The sequence below is a fragment of the Poecilia mexicana genome, unplaced genomic scaffold, assembly GCF_051168715.1.
Source record: "Poecilia mexicana isolate PSO_F unplaced genomic scaffold, ASM5116871v1 scaffold_10, whole genome shotgun sequence".
Taxonomy (NCBI): domain Eukaryota; kingdom Metazoa; phylum Chordata; class Actinopteri; order Cyprinodontiformes; family Poeciliidae; genus Poecilia; species Poecilia mexicana.
Genome location: NW_028263379.1, coordinates 33012353 through 33019703, shown reverse-complemented (window position 1 = coordinate 33019703; position 7351 = coordinate 33012353). Strand labels below are relative to the sequence as shown.

Genomic DNA, 7351 nt, shown 5'->3' with positions numbered 1-7351 from the left:
ACAAGGGTTAATGACATGACTCCGGATGACATTAATGCCGTGAATGATGCACACGCACATCTGCTGACCTGAAAACAGGTTTGTTCTTTGGTTTCAATGTAGAGTATTTAATTATGCTGTGTAATAGTTGTAAAAAAAATAAAGGTAACTACTTAGCGAATTTCACTTATCGCGGGTTATTTTCAGAATGCCACCCCCGCGAAAAACGAGGGATCACTGTATAACACTTTTTCTACGTGGTAGATTGTTTATTTCTCCATCAAACTAAAATCTCCCTCCATTAAAATTCAGTGTTACTGGAAAGTTCATGGAATTCGGTGCTTACCTTCTTGAATCATATTAGGTATCAGAGTGGAGCTTACAGGATCTTTTCCAGAACGTTTTTCAGGTTTTCCCGTTCTGTCCAGGAACTTTCCTGGAACTTATCCAGTACTTTCTCCAAACCTTCAGGATTTTTTCAGCATCTCTCCATTTGTTTATTTGGAAGTTGTATTAAAAATGATTGGCTATGTTCCTGTAACATACCAGTTTGGTCCTGCAATACAGGCTGAGGTTAGGTTATATGTTTAGAGCAAAGTCTAACCACATACAGTTAAAATCTCAATAGGAAGGTTAGAAACTACCATTAAACATAGGTGACCTTAGTGTATTTAAAATGAATTTTGAGGATTTTGTAAAAAAGAAGTGAACGAGAGTAAAACCTCCCAGATAAATACAGCCCAGTTCAACAGATAATTCTAATCAGTTTTCATTTTCATTCTTTTTACTGATACAGTCTGTTTGCATAACTGTTTTCTTATATCAAGATAAATCAGTTAATGATTTGCCATTAATAAGTAATTAATGGCAATTCTGCTAAAACAGCTGCTATTAGCAGCAACTGTTTTAGCAACTGCTTTCTCCAAAACATAGTAATATTCTAAACTGAATTGTTCTGCAGTTCATTTATTTGGAATTGAACTTGTATACATGCAAAGCTGATTAGAATTAATTGGACTGAATTGGTACATAGTTAAGTTAAACTTCATTTGTTTACTTCTCTTTACATTTTAAATTAACTAAGCTGTGTGGAAGGTGAGCTGAACTGGAACTCTGCAGAAGACTGCTGAACCATGGTTAAATGAAGGTTTGATGGTTGACATCTGGAAGGAGAAACCTTTTGAGGACAATACAAACATACAATGCTGAAAGGAAAAATAACAAGGAAGGCAAAATCCATGAAAATGTTATTAATATGAAATTGGTGCACAGCAAATGCTGGGAATTAGGATGGAGAAAATGTGTTTTTCGGGCCCCATATGTTAAATACTCATCTGAACTGTAAGAATAAACAACAGACTGGCTTTCTTAAAATAGGTTTTCTAACAAGCAAAACATGCAGACAACAGCAGCCGTATACTGTTCTCTCGGTCACACACTCACACATGCCCGCCAACAAACACATTCCACTTGAGAGGCTTTTTAAATCACCAAGCTGGTAAATTAAATTACAGAGAGTCGCCGAATGAGTTTCTCTTTCCAAACTGGAACCCCAGGGCCAACCATTACAGTACAAATTGTTTTCTTCTCTCTCAAGCAATTCCAGAGTTTTGTACCTTCATTTTTCCCCTTCCCTCTTTGTCTCTAAAATTTCATCCCGTGGGGGATTCCTGCAGTGTCTGGCGATTTTTTTCTTCTTCTCTTTATGGTTCTCGACATGTTTAAAAACCATAAAGCTTTAAACTTTTTCTTCCACATATTAGCACTACATTTAATAATTTTCTATCTTCATATGTTAATGTGCTCTAATTAAATCATAAATTATTAAATAATATTATTTTTCCAATGGAAGACAAACGTGTTTTTCTGCCTGTCTGACCTTAAAACAAGCGAGTCCAACAGGAATGAGCACCAGCAGTTTGTATATTAGCATATTTTTTCTTAACAGATCTAAAGGCCCTTTCCACTACCGAAAGGGCCTTTAGCACAATTCCACTCAACTCTCCACAGTTTGATTTTACATTACAGTAGGGTAACATCTGTAATGGTTGGGGTTGCCATGGAGCTGGGTGGTTCCAGAGTACAAAAAGTAACGTGACACGATCTGTACTTGACACAACAACAGAGGACATGGAAGCTGTGCTGAATATTCTGCAGTCTCAGTCTATGGTGTTGTAATTTAGTTGCTCTTGTGATGAAACCAGTGAATCCCCCTCCCAACCAATCAGAGGCCAGCACTCTTCTGACGTTGACTCTTCTCACCTGGAACCTCTATGAAGGAGTCTGGTACCACATGAATGTTACTACTAGAAGAACCCTTAAAACCGAGTAGAGCTGACTTGAGCTGCGCTGATTACCATATTTTCCGCTCTCAGGGCTTAAAGAGCTCCGGCTAGGGGCCGGATTTCCGGCTTTTGACCAAACGGTCCACCTCAACCAATCTTCATGGTCCGCCTCAACCAAACTGTAGTCTCCGGGCTTAAAGAGCATAGACATAATATAAGAATAGGCGCCTCATGAACCACTCTCGCCTATTGTCGCTGACGAGATTTTGGGCGGCCATTTTGGAGCGGTCCACCACTCCACTCAGCGTTATGTGTTTAGCAGGCACAATGATGTATCAGCGCATTTAATCGATCATAACACGCTTTTTTGTTACTGGAAACCATATTCAAACATCTATCAAAGCTACATTTATAAACAATTGTATTCTTTAAGTATGTTTTTAATACATAGTTCAGCATATTTAAATATGCTAGTGGCTAACACAATAGAATAGGAATGGAATATTCTGATATTGATGTATGATGAGCATTTTACAAAGCACACAGCCCTTCATAATTTATTTAATAAATTATTTAGTAATATCAATACATATTTATATAACTATATAAACACAAATAAATAATGATTAATACTGAATAATATATATTGGATACATGTTTATATGTATGTATGTATGTATGTATGTGTAGCAGCATAAATGGTGCGCTGCCACTTTAAGGCCAATTTCAGCTGCTGCATATAAGCAAGCCTTCACCTGTCATGAGGCTGCTTGCGTCGTGACGTCAACCAAATCTGCTTCCTTTGTTTGCACTGTTCTGGGTAAGCGTGGCTGTTTTATCGTTTGTCGGCTTTAATAATGGCTATTAATACTAATTGGTTTATCTGCTTAGCCTCCTTTGCTGCACCTCCAATATTTGGACCGATCTGTCCGTTCATTCATTTGCTGACAGGAAGGTAAGGGCTTAGCGTGGCTAAGTAACGTCTACCCCATGTAAACAAAACCTTCACATAGCGTTTTCTTACAGTTGCACTGCATCTAAGCGGAATTGGGGATCTGATTATTTGGCAGTGCAGTCATTTATCAGGTCACAGGTAAGCAGCTGCTGCAAGTTATGTTTTTGTTAGCAGTTGTATTAATAATTTGCTCTATTCTTTTTAGCCTTCTGATTCATCAGCATTGCACCTGGAGTGACACTCGCTGCTGTTTTGCCTACTTATAAATTTATAAGTGTCACTCCAGGTGCAATGCTGATGAATCAGAAGGCTAAAAAGAATAGAGCAAATTATTAGTATTTTAAAACAATTGTTTTAAAATACTAATCTGCACTTTCCTTGGGGATAAAGTACAACATTGTAGGGCTATTGTATCACTGTTTTACTTGTATTGTTTCATTTTCTTGTCTGTCTTTTAGGGACTGAGGCTTCTGTGGTGGCGGTGGTGACCCCTGGTGGCGGTGTCTTGTCTTGTGTGTTTTGTTGGAGCACCTTTTTCTTTTGTTTGCTGTGTTTTGTAGTGTCCAGGGTGGTCCCCTTTTTTTCTGCACTGGATGTTGCCCCTTCCCTCACTACTTCCCCCATCGGTAAGCCTCAGTTTCCTTTGAAATTTAGACATTTTATTATCTTGTCAAATGCATTCACTGTTTTAACCATTCAATTTCTCCGTAGATTATTGGAAATTAAAGATATTTTGAAGTTTAATAAATTTTGTAGAACTTTCTGAATCTTGTCTCCTCATTTCCAGTAGAACTTACTTGTGTCTTGTTTAGATCATTTAATTAGCTCTACATTCTTAAGAGAATGAAAAATTAATAATAAAGACTTTGCAGTATTCTGATTTAGTAATGTAATTATATTAGTTGTGTTACCACCCCCACTCCACTAGAGGCAGTACCAACCCTGAAAAGATGCGACTAAGGAGCAGATTTAGAAGTACACCGAAAGCTACAGAATTTGGTAAAAACGGGGAGTTTTGCTGAAGTAATTAAAGACACAAGTTCAAATCCATGCTGAGAGTGGAACTCCTTCAATCAATGCTCCTCCGCAGCACTGATTGGCTAAGCAATGTAATGTGATTGCAAAGCGGGGCACGTCATCACGACTTTACACAGTGTGTCTTTACCTCCGCGGCAGAGGCTCCGCCGAACCCCTGAGACCGACTCATCGAACCCCTGGGATTCGATCGAACCCAGGTTAAGAACCACTGCTGTAAATATATGAATTTATGTACAACCCCTGGCAAAAAGTATGGAATCACCAGTCTTGGATGAGCACTCATTCAGACATTTCATGCTGTAAAACAAACTCAGATCAAAAACATGATACAATATTAAGGTCGTTCCAAAGTGCAACTTGTTGGCTTTCAGGAACACTCAAAGAAATGAAGAGAAAATATTGTGGAAGTCAGTGAATGATACTTTTATTGACCAAACACAGGGAAATAAATATGGAATCACTCAATTCTGAGGAAAAAAGTATGGAATCATGAAAAACGCATAAACAAAAGACCATTCAAAATACATCACTAGTATTTAGTTGCACCACCTTTGGCTTTTATAACAGCTTTCAGTCTTTGAGGCATGGACTTGATGAGTGACAAACAGTATTCTGCATCAATTTGGTGCCAACTCTCTTTGATAGCAGTTGCCAGATCAGCTTTGCTGGTTGGACCCTTCTTGTGGACCATTTTTTTCAATCTCCACCACAGGTTTTCAATTGGGTTGAGATCTGGACTATTTGCAGGCCATGACATCGACTGAATGTGTCTTTCTTCAAGGAATGCCTTCACTGTTTTTGCCCGATGGCACGATGCATTGTCATCTTGGAAAATTATTTCATCATCACCAAACATCTGTTCAATTGAAGGGATGAGAAAACTGTCCAAAATGTCAATGTAAACTTGTGCATTGATAGAAGAATTAACCACAGTCATCTCCCCAGTGCCTTTGCCTGACATGCAGCCCCATATCATCAAGGACTGTGGAAATTTGGTTGTTTTCTTCAGGCAGGCCTCTCCATAAATCTCACTGGAACGGCACCAAACAAAAGTTCCAGCATCATCACCTTGTCCAATGCAGATTCTTGACTCATCACTGAAGACAACTTTCATCCAGTCATCCACAGTCCATGATTGCCTCTCCTTAGCCCATTGGAGTCTCGTTCTTTTATGTTTAGGTGTCAATGCTGGTTTTCGTTTAGCTTTCCTGTATTGAAATCCCATCTCCTTTAGGCGATTTCTTACGGTTCGGTCACATACATTGACTCCAACTTCCTCCCATTTATGCTTCATCTGTTTAGTTGTACTTTTTCGGTTTTCAAGACAAATGGCCTTTAGTTGTTTGTCTTGACGCTTTAATGTCTTTCTTGGTCTACCAGTACGCTTGGCTTTAACAACCATTCCATGCTGTTTGTATTTGGTCCATATCTTGGATACAGCTGACTGTGAACAGCCCACATCTTTAGCAACCATGCGTGACGGGTTACCTTCTTCAAGAAGTTTCACAATCCTCTCTTTTGTTTCAAGGGACATTTCTCTTGTTGGAGCCATGGTTCTCACCACTCCACTTCGTCCAGCAGCCCTCCAAGGTGTCATGACTGCAGGTGTTTTGAACTGCACACTAACGGGCACATCTAATCTGGGGCAGGTGTCCATTTAGGGAAAGGAAATAGACTGGGTGTGTCCTTTTTTTTCTACCTCCAATTTGAGTGATTCCACACTTTTTTCCTCAGAATTGAGTGATTCCATATTTATTTCCCTGTGCTTGGTCAATAAAAGTATCATTCACTGACTTCCACAATATTTTCTCTTCATTTCTTTGAGTGTTCCTGAAAGCCAACAAGTTGCACTTTGGAATGACCTTAATATTGTATCATGTTTTTGATCTGAGTTTGTTTTACAGCATGAAATGTCTGAATGAGTGCTCATCCAAGACTGGTGATTCCATACTTTTTGCCAGGGGTTGTATTATGCATTTATCTTTGGACCTGTAGAACCCTCCATATGGAAACACCAGTTTTTTTTTTTTTTAAAGTTTTGTTGGCTCTAGTGGCCTTTATTTGAAAGTAGTTTGACAGGAAAGAGGGTAATGCGAGAGGGGGAAAACATGTGACGAATGTCACCAGGCCAGGAATTGAACCTGCAATCACTGACACAAGGACCAATGCCTCAATATGTGGGTTGTGCTTTGCCCCTGCGCCACCATAGCACCCCTGGAAACACTAGTTTAAAGCAGAGAAGTTTCCAAAGCAAACTGAAGCTTGAACATGAACGAGGTGAAAGGCAGCGTGGGTCTGAGGTAAGACAGGTTGGGAAAAGAGCAGTGGTATGAACAAGGACACCTGAATGCATTGGGAGAATTTCACAATAACTACTAAGCAAGGCAAACGTCTATTGACCATTGAAAGAATGAATTCAGAAATAACAGAAGCTAACTGAAATAAAAATTTCAGGTGGCGGTCTAAACAAATCACACTGCAGGTAACTACCTGCTCACAAACCCACCAGAAGAAAAGAACAGAACTAATTTCAGTAAACAGACCATGAAGGATAAGAAGGTAATCAAAAAAGGTTATATAAAAGATTTTGTTTTTCAAGAATTGTTGTCATGACAACATATTTTAATAAGTATATTTATTACCTCTCCTTGATACCAGAATGTTTCATTTCAACCTTTTTTATTCCTAAAATCTAATAACCTCTTCAGCCTTTCTACTCTGCTATTGAAATCAGAAATGCTGAAACCTTCAACTTCTGTTGCTTTCTGGGAAAAATGTTGCTGAAAGGATGAATGAGCACTGAAGCAATGATTAAAAGCAGGTTGATTAACTCTTACAGTGATTTAAAAAAAGAGAAAATGTGTATTTGTAATAAATATTTAAAGTTATGATACTTATGTAGAGATTTATGTGTACGGTAATGACTAAGCGTCTTTTTTATTGGACCCAAGATATTCGCAGGGGTCAAGGACCACAACCGGCGTCAAACAGCCAAAATCTCCAGATACTTTAGATTCTCTCTTAGCAACTTATAGCTGCTTATACTGATAGTTAAAACACTACATTTATTCTAATATGCAAAAGAGAAAAATAC

At 38.6% G+C, this 7351-nt stretch overlaps 1 long non-coding RNA gene across 1 annotated transcript; it reads left to right on the top strand.

The window, feature by feature from the left end:
- The first annotated feature begins 2950 nt into the window (after positions 1-2950).
- On the top strand, positions 2951-3473 carry LOC106913804 (uncharacterized). Its single transcript, XR_015764386.1, has 3 exons — positions 2951-3084; positions 3156-3219; positions 3291-3473. It is a non-coding gene; the product is annotated as an uncharacterized LOC106913804 (long non-coding RNA).
- The last annotated feature ends 3878 nt before the right edge of the window (positions 3474-7351 follow it).